Here is a 15,583-nt window from a genome sequence, read left to right as displayed (position 1 = left end):
GGTCTACACCTTAATTATATTATCACATATGGAGCTGTACATTTCATATAGACTCAGAGTTCCCAAACTGATTGAGTTGTGACTGCACCAATATTTTTCTAGTATTAGCTTATTTTTATTCAACATTAACACGCCTTTCTTCACAAATACCAAAAGATCCAACCCTCACCCTAGTCCTATATTTAAACAAAAAGATAATTTTAAAATGTAACTGAATATAATCAAATACATGCTTTAATATAGTGCTGATGAGAATAAAAATTCATAACTATCCAGGACAATTTGGCAACATCTATTGTTTTTTTTTTTTTATTGTTAGTCTTTAAACATATCATTTGATCCAACAAGTCCAAATCTAAAAACTCATCCAAAGAAATAATTTGTTAAATATGCTAAGATGTTCATTGCAGCTCTTCACCGTTTTTTTACATGAAAATAACCTTAAATGTCTAGAATAGGGAATTGGGAAATAAATTACAGTGTATCTAAATAGCAGCATACTATGCGGCAACTGAGAATGACAGAAAAAATATGTCCCTATTGGCTATAAAAGATATCTACAGTAAGTTTAATGAAAAAAGCAAACTAGGTAACTACATGTTTATATTGTCATTTTTGTTCAAAAATTAAAAAGTAAAAATTTATATACTGCTTCCATAGAAAAAGTATTTTGAAAAACATTAACACTATTTTCTACAATGAAAATGTATTATTTATAAAACAAAAAATAATAAACATTAAATAATAATAGTGGTGGTACTAGGAGGACAATACTGCAGCATGTAAAATATGGATAGCTATACACATATACCTGGAAAAGGGCAGAGTATCAGGAAGACTACCTAAGAAACTAGAATTATTAGCTCCTTGGGGAATGCGATGTGGGAAAATGGGAAAAAGGGTGGGAGAAAGACCTAAATTTTACCCTATCCTTTCATCCCTTTTAAACTTTACAACCATGTACATATTACCTACTCAAAAGAAATTTAAAACTTTATAAAGTATCTGTTAAAATTTTTTCTAGTTAAACACTACTCTCTCCAACGGATTCCACAAAGCCGTTTACAAGTCAAACAGCATTGCAATCCTGGTACCATACCTGCTGCCATCCAGTCGATTCTCCCTCATGGCAACCCCACGTGTCACAGAGTAGAACTGAGCTCAAGAGGGTTTCTTGGCTACAATCTTCACAGAAGCAGTTCATCAGGCCTTTCCTCCATGGCACTGCTGAGTGGTTTCAAACTGCCAACCTTCCAGTTAGCAGCCAAGCACAAACCATCTGTGCTACCTAGGGACCTCCAGGTACCATAAAACCAAAAAATCAAACCCGTTGCCGTTGAATCAATGCCGACTTAGAGTAACCCTACAGGACAGAGTATAAATGCCCCACAGGTTTCTAAGATGCAACTGGTGGATTCGAACTGACTACGTTTTGGTTAGCAGCCACAGCTCTTAACTACTATACCACCAGGGCTCCATATTGACTACACGATTCTCATATTGCTGGCAGAAAACCAAAAAACCTGTTGCCGTCAAACCGATTCCGGCTCATAGCAACCCTACAGGACAGAGCAGAACTGCCCCATAGGGTTTCCAAGGAGCAGCTGTTGGATTCGAACTACCAACCTTTTGGTTGGTAGCCGAGTTCTTCACCAATGCGCCACCAAGGCAGTTTTTTTTTAAACCCCTAAGGTGGTTTTGAAGGCACATTAACTTTGACCCAAAATGTCAACTTCTGGGAATGTATTTACTCATACACATGCAAAATAACACATTACAGAATTATTTTTTGCAGCATTGTTTGTAAAGGCTAAAAACCAGAAACAACAAAATGTTCGTCAACGGGGGCTGGGTAGTTACACTATGCCACACAGTGCCACACAGTGCCATACAGTGGCATACTACTCAGCCAAGGAAAAAGCTACCATGAAGCCTTCAATGTACTGACATAGGAGGATTTCCAAAACATACTGAGTGAAAACAACAAAATGCTGGGTAGTGTGTTACAGGACACCATTTGGGCAAAAAGCCTAAGGGGAGAGGAATATATTTTTTCATGTATATAATTAATAACTTTGGTGCCTCCAGGGAGAGGAACCGGGTGCAGGCAGGACAGGAGAGAAACTTAAATTTTAAACCACATATACATTGTGTATACACACATCTCTATGTCCCTCCTGATAGTGACTTATCTTCAGATGCACGGGATGGTGGGGGCAGGCCCTCTCCCAAGGCAACCCACTGATCTTTCATAAAGGGATAATAATGTGAACTGAAAATTAGAGATAAATAGAAAGGATGCTGAAGGATCCAAGGCCCAAATTCTGCTAAGCTGTGGCTGTGTGATCTGTTTAAAAAATATTTTATAATAAAAATGTTTGAATCATTTAACTAGCAGTCCTATTTTTCATTTCTAAATTAAACAAGATAAAAAAAAAAATCCTCATATACAACCAAAACAGATTTAAGTTCACTCATAATAAAAAGGGACAAAAGTGTACCTCCTAATTGCCTTTAAAAAATTCTACAGTCAGGAGAAACCCTGAGAGTATGGCCCCCAGATACCCTTTTAGCGCAGTAATCAAGTCACTCCCGAGGTTTACTCTTCAGCCAAAGATTAGACAAGCCCATAAAACAAAACAAGACTAAAAGAGGCACACCAGCCCAGGGGCAATGACTAGACGGCAGGAGGGGACAGAAAAGCTGGTAATAGGGCACCCAATATCGAGAAGTTAGAGTGTTGACATGTCATGGGGTTGTTAACCAATGTCATAAAACAATATGTGCACTAACTGTATAATGAGAAAATAGTGTTATGTAAACCTTCGTCGAAAGTACAGTTAAAAAAAAAATCTAGTCAATAACCCATGTAACAAGCTTGTGACTAACAAAAATCATAAAATTTTGATAATGCCACACTATCCAAAATCAACGTCAATAGCAACCAATTTCCCAAAAGGACAACCGCTCCCTCAAAAAAATTCCAAAATTGAATCACTGATCAGTTGGTAAGTCAAGAAAGATCGAAAAATAAGAGTCCTTTTTAGCAAGACCTAGGGCTCTCTCCAAAATATTGGTTTCAAATAGCCCTCTCTCAGCAAGTGTGCTTCTTTGGCTCATTTGTGGCCACACCACAAAATTGGAACAAGGCATTAGAGTGGCCAAGAGTTAGTCCCCTTGTCCATGGTCCACAGCTAGGTGCCCAGGCAACACAGCTGTCTCATAAGCAGAAGGCACCTAAGATCCTTCGGGGTCAAAATGGAAAGCTGACACACCTCGTCCTCCACCCCCAGGTTAGGAGCGCTACCTCTTCAGTCTTCCCACAGCAGCACGCTTAACACGTGGAAGCATAACCACCTCCTACTTGTCTGCCTCTGTCTTAGGCTCTCTGAGGCCAGAGCTAGTCCTCTCTCTCTGTCCTGACACTAGGCACCATACGCCCAGCAAAGTCTGTTAAATGAGGATTCTGATCACAGTAGCTAGTCTGCTCGTTCTCTACTAATTATCCCAAATATATCCTGGAACAACTCTCTTATTTTAATGGCAGCAGTTTTCATTAATGGTTAGCTGTACTTTTAGGTCCATTTCTTATTAACACCTTACATACACCGTTTTCTGTATCCCCTGCAAGCTCCTCCAAAAGAAGTCACATAATCAAACGGTTACAATGAGATTTCTCTAATCTTCCAAGGCATCGTCGTTCTTTCGTGAGTCTATAAAATCATTACTATGCAATTTCAACTAGAGATTAACTTGTCAAAGCAAATGTTCCTTTTACAATTTCATAAATCTACTCTGAGTTCTAAAAACAATGAGACAACGGAAGCCTTTTCTACCATGCTCTCCTTAAAATGCAGTCACAGGCCATGGGGAATCTACCTGGAATGCCAATTACTGCCAATAGGTAAGCTCAGTCAGCCACAGGCTAAAATGCCACACCCATCGGCCCAAATGCGCACCACAGGGCATTGAGAGCATTTATCTTTAAAGGGCCACCTCCGCAGAACAGGATCCTACATCTGGAAGGTAACAGGTTTTCCTATATTTTAAATGAAAAAAAAAAAAAGCTTCTTGAATCAAACTTTTTAGACAAAATATATATATAAAGATATAGCTACAGATCCAGATGGAGCTCTGGTGGCACAGTGGTTAAACGTCTGGCTGTTAACCAAAAGGCAGGAACGTGAACGCAGGGAACGTGAATTCACCAGCTGCTCCTTGGAAACCCTATGGAGCAGTTCTACCCTGTCCCACAGGCTTGCTGTGAGTCAGAATCGACTCGATGACAACACGTTTGTCTGTTTGTTTGTTTAATAGATTCAGATACGTAACAGCCCACCATCCCAAGTTGAGAGATAGTGAAAAACAAAAAAAGTCAGCATCCTTCCTTCCAACTCCCCTAGCATAAACCACTATTCCTACTGAAGAGTTCAAGTTCTTATTGAATTAAAATATTTTGCTGGTTGACAATTATCTTGAGAGCATATGAAACACTGTATTTGCTGAGGTCTCTCCGCTGTTATGTTGCTTGGAACTAGAAACAAGAATAAATTATTTTTCTTGTTTTCACCGTTAATAAAAAGGATCTACTAAAATAAATATTGGTTGAATAACCAGTATCTCAGATGATTAAAGTGTTTACGTAACAAGGCACTAATAAATACCGACACAGGAGTCAAAACCAACCGCAAAACAAAATGCCAAAGGCACTTCAGGATGAGTCTTTCCTTCTCTGACATCTGGACTACAGCCTACAAGATGCACTCCCAAGAGAGCCTGATCACTTAAGACAAGTAACACTAGACCCTACTGAACACCGGAGTGAGGTGTAGGTAAACACGATAATACGGACCCAGAGAGAAAGATTAGATACTTCTTCACTAGTCTAACTTGTGGAATTTCTAGAGGAAAGAAGAATTTTCCAGGAAGATGTATTTATGTATTTGTTAATAAATACATATACATTACATAAACTTATGAATAACTTCTGAAACTAAGAACATGTATCAAAAAGACTAGATATACAAGATCACCATTAAAATAAGTATAATTCCCAATATAAAACTCAGTCATCGTAATTTTAAATAAGTTAAAAAATTTCAGTCATCCATGAAACGAATCCCATATTATGCAACATAACTAATGTTTATCCAAATACCATATGTCACACACACATACACACACACACAAAATCCTAAGGCATTTCAAAGACCAAGATTCTATTACCAATCCTCACACTTGAGAAAAAGACTTAAAAGGACCTGAATGATAACCTTGGCAGAACTTTACAATACACTAATCAATAATCTTTTAAAGAGGATTTTCTGCAACTTCCCCACGTCTTCACAAAGATCTGTTTAGCTTCACAACTCAATTAAAAAACATGAAGCACACCACTTGTATGCTACTAGAGCAGGCACTACAGCGATGCGGTGGGAGGGAGTGTAACACACACCCTATCCCGAAGGTCCTGGAACACAAATCACTGAAAAGTTAAATAACTACACAAAACTAAAAGTAGGGACAGGAACTCGCATTTAAGTGTCTTGTATGATGTTCCAAGCAGCAAAGCAGGAATGCACACAATATCCATGTATTCCGTTTTAAGGGAATGAAGTGGGGGGGTGGGGAGAAGGGACTGAAAATTCAAAACAAAATATATATCGAGTTGAGTGGTACAGAACTTACGTAACTAAAAAGCTACTACCGGGTCTTCAGCAATGTGGATTGTCCAAGGGTAGATTTTAAATCACAGGCTCAAATCTAATAAAAAGGACTGAGGTCATATGATCTAACCCTCACGAAGACCCTAGTGGAACCCTGCATCTCTAAGTCCCTCCTGACTAGTAAGTTATCTTCAGATGCGCCAGATGGTGGGAAGAGACCCTCCCCCAAGGCAACCCACTGATCTTTCAGGAAGGAATAATAATGTGAACTGAAAACGAGATAAACAGAAAGGAACGTGAAGAATCCGAGGGCCAAACTCTGCTATGCCGTAGCTGTGTGATCATGACCAAATTATTCAACTTCTCTGGGCCTTGGCTTCCTTTCATTACAAAATGGAAATAGCACCTACTTTTAAAGATGCTATCAGTCGGAATCCACTCGACAGCACTGGGTTTTTAAAGATTGTTGAAGGAACCTTGGCAACACAGTGGTTAAGTGCCCCCTGTTAACTGATAGGTTAGCAGTTCAAACCCACCAGCCCGCTCCACAGGAGAAAGATGTGGCAGTCTGCTTCCTTGAAGATTATAGCCTTGGAAACTATATGGGACGGTTCCATTCTGTCCTACAGGGTCACTATGGCTTGGAATCAACTCAGTGGCAATGGGTTTTGGTTTTTAAAGGTTGCTACAAGAACTGGCAAAAGTATACATCAAGTACCCAGCTCAGTGCCGGGCCGAGGGTGGGTGCTCCACTTGAGGAAGTTATTGCTTATTGTGACACCCTGGACCAACCAAATGTTAAACCGGACATCACTTGGGCCAGGACTTCATGATTTATCAGAACTTAAATAAAACAGCCATTAGAACCTCAAGAAGACTTCAGAAAAAAGAGCCGTTTTTATGCAGTTCTACTTCTCCTAGAAAGACTGGCTTATTGTTCCTAGAATGATCCCAGCTACTCTTCATGAGGAAGGGCACTGCTACACAACTCATTCTCTCTGTACAACAGGCCTCTGTTAGCATGTCTGAGCAACCGTTCATAACAGAGCTGGCCTCTGCCCACAGGAAAGACACAATCTGTGATGAAACTGAGCAGAACATTAGCCAGAAGGTCGTCCCCAGAGGCCACTCTCAAACTTCAGTGGCCTCAGAATCACTTGGAGAAGCTGTTAGCATAATACAGCAGACACCCAGACTTTCTGCTTTAGTACAGTTCACGTCGGGCCCTGGAACACTACTGTTTATAGAAACGCTTGAAGACAGGCCACAAAAATGTTAGATGATTACGTTCTGATGTGGACAGATAGACCAATGCTGTCCCACAGGGCTGGGGTTCATTGCCCTCCATAGTTACCTGCTTTGGTAATGCAGGGCAGCACAGAAAACTACAGAAGCAAGACAGATCACCTACATGTAATACTGAATACAAACTTCACAGAGTGTGTTCATATGAAGTCCCTCGTTATTTCTTTTTAAAATAAATATAAGTAATGAAAAATAAAATAATACACCATTCTACACTGCTTACAGTAGAAAAAAATTTTTTAATTATATTATCAGAAGTTGGTAAACATTGGCTAAAACTGGTACACCCTTAAAGATTGCTGGGGGAAACTGTAAACTGGTACAACTTTTTGGTCAGCAATCAGGCAGTAAGTATCAAAAGTCAAAAAAATGATAATACCCTTCGATCCAAAAATCCCACTTCTTTGAATTTATCCAAAGGAAATAACACAAAAGAAACAGACTATATGCAAAAAGATATTCACTCTTATACTACTTGTTAATACCAAAAAAAAAAAAAGGACTCCTACATGTCAAAGAACCTGAACAGTTTACCAAATTTGCCACATCAACTCAAATACGACAAAGTTACATGGAAAACTATGCGTAAACATGCAACACCCAAGGCTGGTTACTAAAAAGCACGAACATATGGACGGTCTCAAAGGGTGATACATTAAGAGAGAATAGCTTGTTTTATGAAGGTTTGATGTGGTTTCCACCCTCTCGTCTGACTTTCTGTATTATTGCTTTATTATTATAATTATTATTAAATAATAATATATTTATAATATATTTACATTTAAATATATTTGTACCTACTTTATTACATAAATATGCTACATAATATTTACATTTGCTTAATAATATAAATGGTATTTATATTATTTATTTATAAGGCTATAAATAAATTTGACTGATGCCACTTGGAGAGTTGACTGGACAACAGTTATAGACTGTGGAAAGCGGTGAGTGGACACATCAAACCTCAGCAATCTTGAATGAAGTGGACTCACCCAAATGGCCATGCTAACAGATAACCACCAAGGGTAATTCTAGTTTCTTTTTTACCAAAAAGATAAATCTTACATATAACTGTAAAAGCTTTCACGAACCACAACTTCAACATAACCCAAAAGAATCACGTAGCTAAGGGCCAGTGCATTTAAACGAAAAGAACATTTGGCTGAGAGACAGAAGGCCCAATTTCCATCCTAGTTCTAACACGTACCAGAATTTAACTGGGAGGGCTTGGTTTCTCATTTGTATATTAACAGGACAATGATGACATTTCCCTTGCCTACCTCATAAGACTCTGAAGGAAGCAAATAAGATTATCAGTGTCGAAGTGCTTTGAAAATTGTTCGTTGTTTTTAAACCTGGTGTTACTATCATAAAGACATTCCTATATATGCAGCTATAAAAAAGGGTAACAGTGTTTAGAAGCATACATTCCAAACTGATAAGTGGGGTTACCTCAGAAGAGGCCTAGTACTGGGGCCATTCCTTTCCCGTTATATGCACTCTTGGATCTTTTAGAATGTATTCATCTATTACTTGATGAATTGCTTGGGTAATTCTTTAAATTTAAATTTGTAAAAGCTAATGCAATTACTGGCAGCATTAATATAGAGTACAGAATTCTCAAGCTTTGGGGTACTAAGAATCACCTGGGGAGCTACCTCACGCGGGCTTAACTGACCAAAATCTCTGGGCAGAAGGGATAAATAAGGCCAGGCGTCTGCATTTTAACAAGCTATCCAGGAGATTCTGGTGACTTAACTTCTGCAGCTACTATTACACCATTACTAATTTTAACTTTTTTAATGGTTAAGCGCTCCACTACTAGCTGAAAATGTTGGTGGTTCGAACTCACCCAGAAGCGCCTCAGAAGGCAGCCGTGGCAATATACTTCCCAAACATCACAGCCTTGAAATCCTTACTGAGCAATTCTACTCTGCACACACAGGGCCACCATCAGTCAGAATCAACTCAAAAACAGTAACAACCATGTATTACCTACCTCCTACATGCCAGACACTGTTCTCACACTTTACATGACCATCTCATTTAATCCTCACAACAACCTTACCAGTACTATCAATAATCCTCCCCAACCACTTTATAGATGAAGACACTAAAACACAGAGAGATTCATTTATCGGCCCAAAGTCACAGGGCAGAGACCAAATACACGACGAAGTTTGAAAACTGCTGATACAGTTTCCTAACCTTAGGAAATAGCTGTATACTGTTATGGTCAAGTCATATCAAAGCCTTGAGCTTTACTTTAGATACTGCATTTAAAGGACACTAATAAAACAGAGTTGCCAAGAAAGAGCATGGTAAACAACTACATTGAGCCAGGAGGAAACAGAGGATCTACGGCTATTTGCATACCTCCAGCTTAACTCACATCAATTCCTAATGCTGTTTGTCTCCCTACTAGACTATAAACCCCACAAGAGTCGGACTACATATGCATGTCTTTTCAACTGTACCTTCTCAGTATCCAGCACCTGATGACTGCCCTAGGAAATGTGAAGGACCACTATATGGACAGGAGCCCTGGAGGCACAGTAGTTAAGAGCTACTGCTGCTAACCAAAAGGTCGGCAGTTCAAATTTACCAGCGGCTCCTTGGCCACCCTGTGAGGCAGTTCCACACTGTCCTATAGGGTTGCTATGAGTTGGAGTCGATTCAACAACAATGGGTTTATTATGCGGAGAAGAAGCAGACTTAACATGTTACTTCCGGGGGTATAACTGTAAGGTCAACAGGTAAAAGAAGGGGAGCAAATATTGGCACAGTCTGAAAACTTTTCTATTAATCAGAACTGTCCAGTAACAGAAATGCCTGCAGTTTAAGGCTGATGGCCAGAAATGTAGCAGATGTAAAGTAAGATGATGGACCACAGGTCCTCTAAGTGCTCTTCCAATGCTCAAATTCTATTATTCTAAATTATGATATATTTCATTTATTCTATCACACACTTTACAGTTCCCACTAGTGGTATGTAAGTTCTGCAGTAAGCAACAGAGGAGACCGCAATGTGTTCTGTAAAATCTCAGTGCCTTGAAGAATCCAGGGAAGAGTAAATGCACAGGAGGGAATCTTCTCCAAGGAGGAAAGTAATGGACAAAACAGGAAACAGCAAGAAGTGAGGTGACTTCCAGGCAGCAAACCAATGAGAAGTCAAAAAAGGTATGGAGGAAATGTCACCTGCATGTATCTGAGGTAGATCTTCAGGGATCCATGGGGCAAGGGGAGAGGCAGACTGCTACAAAAGTTTGGGGAAGAAAAGCATTCTGTGTGGTAGTAACGATCTCAGCATAAAGAAAGCAGCCCCAGAATGATGAAGAACCAGCTAGAAACAATCAGTAAACTCTGGACCTTGAGAGATCATTTAAGCAAACAAACAAACACACATTATGGATGACACCTCCGCGGGCACTGGGTAAAGAAAGACGAGTTCATTTCTACAAATTATATTTTAGAAACGAGAAACTGTGTAGTCGATGATTTCCTCTTTACTTAAGCTTTTTTTTAAAGACTAATAGATCCTTCTTTTCTAAAAGGTCTTTTAAATGATTGTTTTTACACATTTGTTTTTCTTTGCTACTGTCTACTACGTGACAGATATTTCCACTATTTCATTTGACAACCAGTCTGACATTATAAAAACTGTGTTAATAACCCAAAGGGCTCTGGGCTCAATATTTATAACCCCTTAAATGACTGTAATATTTGCCAATACTACCATGAAATAAAAGAGTACGTCATACCACTAAGCACTACAACTTTAAGTGGAAGACTTTTAAGAATGAATGGAGTCCCAGATAATTACTTGCAGTCTCGCGTCTAAGAAACTATCTCACTCAACTTTAAAAATCAAGAGACTGACCTACATAAGAAAGTAGAATTAACAAAATGCTGAAACAAAAACTCTAAATCCAAAACTAGCTAATCAAGTATAATATATCTAAACAACAAACTCAAGGTTCTTCTGGCCAATCATTTCTCAACATTCCTGTCAACCTATTTCCAGGATCTGAAATCTTGCTCTATAAAAAGCAAGTCCCCATCATCTGAACTACACTCAAGCAACTCTGTCACAGCGGTCACAGAAGCTTCAGATGTTTGGCTGCTATCAGTACAATAAAACATTTCCCTACTTTCCATGATAAAGTCCAGTCTGTGGATTAATTAAAAACGTGACATTAAGAGACCTGAATTTTCCATTCTAACACAAATTTACAGTGTAAATTTAGCAAACGCCTTTTCTGTATTTGCAACTTCAATTTTAACATGGAGATACAATACTCAACGCCTGCACCACCTCCAAAGTCTGCAGAGGAGTTCAGACTTTGGTTAATCTTAGTTGTGCAAATTAAAAGCTTTGGCTGAAACTCGATAAAAATAAAACAGCACGACACATTAGCCAATAGTAAACAATGAACTATATAAACGGATTTAAGTAGCAACTGTTAAAAAAAGCGCAATTACAATTTCACAAGGATGAATAAGCAAACAGTTCAGCAAATTTTAATCTTAGCAAATGGGAAAAATAAACATTCAGGCCATGTTATTTTTATTTATATGGTCTCTGCATCAATGTTTCTATTCTCCCACTGGCTTGATGAGCAGACAAAATACTTGACAGGCACATACCAAGAGTTCAGTAAATGTCACGAATCATAATAGTAATAAAAATAACAAATTTAAAAGCCAGAATTGATACCGGACTGTACCACCCCAATAGGGCGCAGGCACATGGTAACTTACAACCACCTCTGACTTCTGACTCTTAGGCATCACCGCCTCCCAACGGACTAGGGAATCTGAAGCTTTTACTGTCACATTTACAAACTCAAGTATCATGTTTAAAGAGCTCCCGGGTTCTACCTGAGACCTCATGGTCAACAATTACTTTAAAGCAAAGATGAAAGGGTAAAGGGACAGGGAAACTATATTACTAGAAACGGAACACCCGGAACGAAATTAATAAAAACGGTGACACATTGTGAAAAATATAACCAATGTCACTGAACAATTTGTGTAGTAATTGTTAGATGGGAACCTAACTTGCTGTGTAAACTTTCACAGAAAATACAATAAAATATTATTTTAAAAAAAAACAAAACTCACGGCTCCTATGACTGGTCAGTATTTAATAAACCTCATTACAGAGGGTGTGAAACTCAACTCAGATGCAACACGAGTTGCTTTAGGCTCCACCTAGATTTTTTTAATTTTAGAAAAAGGGGAAAAAAAACTATTTTAGATACATTATGTAATAAGTTAGCCTCTGGAATCCCCATACTCATCCTGATAGCTCGGAAAATGGAAAGCCAAATTCGATTAGCTCCATTGTACCCAACCAGGCTAACGTGCAAGATCACACACGCATCTTCGTCAGAGCGCCTCTGCCAATACCAGGGAACAACAAAGGCAAGTTGGGGAGGCTGCACGGGGCTAACTCAGCACTTGGCCGCTGCCCGCCTCGGGAAGCAGCTCTTCGGCGGCCCCGAGGACGAAGGCGCCCCTCCGCCTCCCGCCCGCAGGCTGCTCCGCACGGCGCCCCTCGCTCAGCTTTTGTCTGGCCCGGCTGGGAGCCACGGCCGCCCGCCTCCTCAGCACCCCTTCCTCCGGATCTTTCTCCACACCCGTCCCCCGCCGAAGACGAGCTGTGGCTTTCTCCCCTCCTTCCCTCTCCTCGCAGTTCCAGGCTCCTTTCAAACACGACCTGGGACTCGTCGACTTCTCCCGGCCGGCCGAGGAGACTGGTCAGGAGCGGGGCTGGGGTGCGGTCCGGGAGAGGGAGAAGGGTACACAAAGCCGGGCCGACCCCACAGCCGCCCCCCCACCCCTGCAAAGCAGCCTGGGACCAGCGACCTCCTGGTCGGATAAACAACCTTCCACCCAGCTCCTCGCCCTAGTTCCCACCAAAGAGCCGCCCCCTCCCCCCAAAGTGCGCCCAAGAACCGATGACAGCGCTGGACAGACCCTCACCCACCACACGGCGCGCCCAGCCTGCGGGGAGGCGGATGGAGACCTCAGACGGCCGTGCTCTCATCTCCTCGCCCTAACCGGATACTTACGGCCGTGTTATTCACGACTGTTGCCGCTGCGCACCAGACGGCCACCGCCTTCTCCTCCACCCCAATGAGGTTACACGCTCGGTGCGGGGCTTAAAAAAAAAAGCCGAGGGCGCCTGCGCACTACCTCTCCCTTCCCCTCACCGAAGCCGACCCGGTCTGACCATAGAGAGTGTAAGCCGAGACCAGAGAGGTGACTGCCTCTCTATGGTGACGCCCCGCGCCGGCGCCAGCCTGGCCGAGGCGGGTGTCGCGAGCTGAAAGCCCGAACGTTTTGGCCTCTGCGGAGAACGCCAGTTGACCCGGACGGGGACCCATACAGGAAAAGGTTCTTTAAGGAAAGGGTGGCCAAGTGTAGTTCGGCCTCTGGGGAAGCTGTGTAAACTCGGGCTAGATCAGGAGGGTCGGATCTAAGTGGCCAAAGCAATACAGGGCACCAGAAACCCGGGAGTGTGGCAAGAGGAGTCACGAAAACCTCGACAAAAGTCTTCCGGCTGGGACTTCCTCTGGTCGGAGTCTAATACCTGAAGGAAGCCGCCTTTCACTTCTGGGTTACTGGAGTCCCGCTCCCCATCTGGCGGTTTCGATAAAGGAAGTTTGGCCCTGTGCCTTCCCGTAGCAGGGCTTTGCCTCCGCTCTTCCCCGCGAGCAGGCGCACACTTGTGCCGGAAGCACGACTTCTTAGGGTCTTTGCCTTCCTGGGGCGGGCGCCCCGGGGACGGCCTTGGAGACCCTTGGGACCTCCAGCCAGAATTTTTTTAGTTGAGCGTCCCCACAAATAACGCTGCTTCGGTGCCCCCTTGCGCTTTACTCTCGGATAATGTGTAGGGTACTTTTTTTGGAAGAAAGAAGACTGCAGCTTACAGGGGGAACCTGAAAGACCCACGGTTTTGCTGCTTCAAGCGCCTACACTTGCTGGTATTTTGAGATTCAAAGCTTTCGGTGTAAGCTCATGCATTGTCTTTTAGAAACTCACTCTTATAATCTGTTAAAATTAATCAAAATTTAAAGAAATTGAAACATAAGGTTTATTAATCTTTCAATGGCAACGGGTTTTTTTTTAATGTACGTATAGGGAGACCATTCTGGTTCTAGAAAAAAAAGCAAATGGCTCCAAGTAAGCTGATTACAATGAGGTTTATAAAGAGAAGGGGGGAAAATAGAAGACCAACCATTGGCTAATCTTAACTTGATTGGCCCCACCGCCTCCCTCCCCCGCCTCCCCGCTTAGGGAGATCAGCTAATAGAGGCAGTCCACACCTTACCAGTGGGATTCCAATTCTGCGACTTCATCTTAAGTAGGTTCTGTCGTAAGTCCAATACCTCTTTTTTATTATTATTGTTGCCTTTTATTATCAGTATTTTTAAAAATTTGGTCTTTGACTATCTGCTAATGAACATCTGAGAATGCAACATTGTGTGTAGTACATATTACTGAAGATAAGATGTACAAAAAAGGTTAGTCATAACTAGAATAGTAGTAAGTCGGGTATTGCCTGCATCAGGTTACTTCCGTCCTGGCTGCTAATAATTTGGCCCTCCACCCATCTGCAGCCGTGACACTTACTGAGCTTTACATTAGGAGTCTCGAGTCCTTTTCATTAAATCAGGAGGTAATGTTTTGTTGATTTTTTTTTTCTAGCAGGAAAAGACAAATTTACGTAGCTGTAGAGCAGTTGCTGGCAGGCTTTTTAAGGTTAATATTTGGTTTCCTGGATAAGAAAAACAGTAAGATGAAAGATGTCTGTTACTAATTTTCTCTTCAACAAGTGCGAGTTGACTTTCCCCGTCTGGGTATCCAGTGCATCCACTGGGGTTACTGTGTGTCCATCTTGGAGCCGGCAGGGTGTGTGTGTGTCGGGAGGGAAGTACAGGAGAACTCTGAGATAATGCATCTCATCCTCAGGGATTGAGTCCTTATGGTTGGAGAGACTAAGCTAAAATAAAGCCATGTTTAGGCCCTCCAGGAGTCCAGAAAAGGGAAAGGCCTGTGGTTTGAAGGGGTATAGATGGCACAGAGGATGTAACTCCTGGTGGGATGTAGGAAGGGTAACGTCTTTTGTGTGAAAGCACAAGCAACCTTTTGAAAATGAGTGAGTGATGATGAAAGAGCATTCCAAAGAAGAAGCATCACGGGGAAAAGTCCATGAGGGAGGAGTAGGTCATGTAGGAGGAGGACAATGAAGAGAGCAGGCTAAGTGAAATGGAAAAAAAAAATACAGGGAACTCTGAGAAGTAAAGTTTGATAAGTAGGATGGGGAAGATTTTGAAACCAAGGAGAGAAATTCACGCTTGAGTGTTTCAGGTCCTTGACTAGAGGTAGCAACACAGTGAAAGGACTGTTTTTGAAAGTGATCCTGGAAGTGGAAGCTGAATACATACTCCAGTTATATAAAGCATTTATGGAGGCCTTAAGATACACCACATATCATACTATTGTTTTATGTAAATTGTTGTATTGTTGCTAGGTGACATTGAGATGGTTCAGACTCATAGCTACTCTGTATACAACAGAACGAAACACTACCTGGTCCA

At 41.4% G+C, this 15,583-nt stretch overlaps 1 protein-coding gene across 1 annotated transcript in view; it reads right to left on the bottom strand.

Annotated features, from left to right (window-relative positions):
* The window catches only part of CLASP1 (cytoplasmic linker associated protein 1), a 372,718-nt gene extending 359,247 nt beyond the window's left edge, over positions 1-13,471 (bottom strand). Inside the window, exon 1 of the mRNA XM_064287366.1 lies at positions 13,052-13,471. The gene's annotated coding sequence lies outside the window, so the exon portion shown is untranslated. The remainder of the gene's footprint in view (positions 1-13,051) is intronic.
* Positions 13,472-15,583: the final 2,112 nt, after the last annotated feature.

This window comes from Loxodonta africana, chromosome 6 (assembly GCF_030014295.1).
Source record: "Loxodonta africana isolate mLoxAfr1 chromosome 6, mLoxAfr1.hap2, whole genome shotgun sequence".
Lineage (NCBI taxonomy): Eukaryota > Metazoa > Chordata > Mammalia > Proboscidea > Elephantidae > Loxodonta > Loxodonta africana.
Note: the sequence above shows the minus strand (reverse complement) of the source record. Positions and strands in the feature narration are given on the sequence as shown.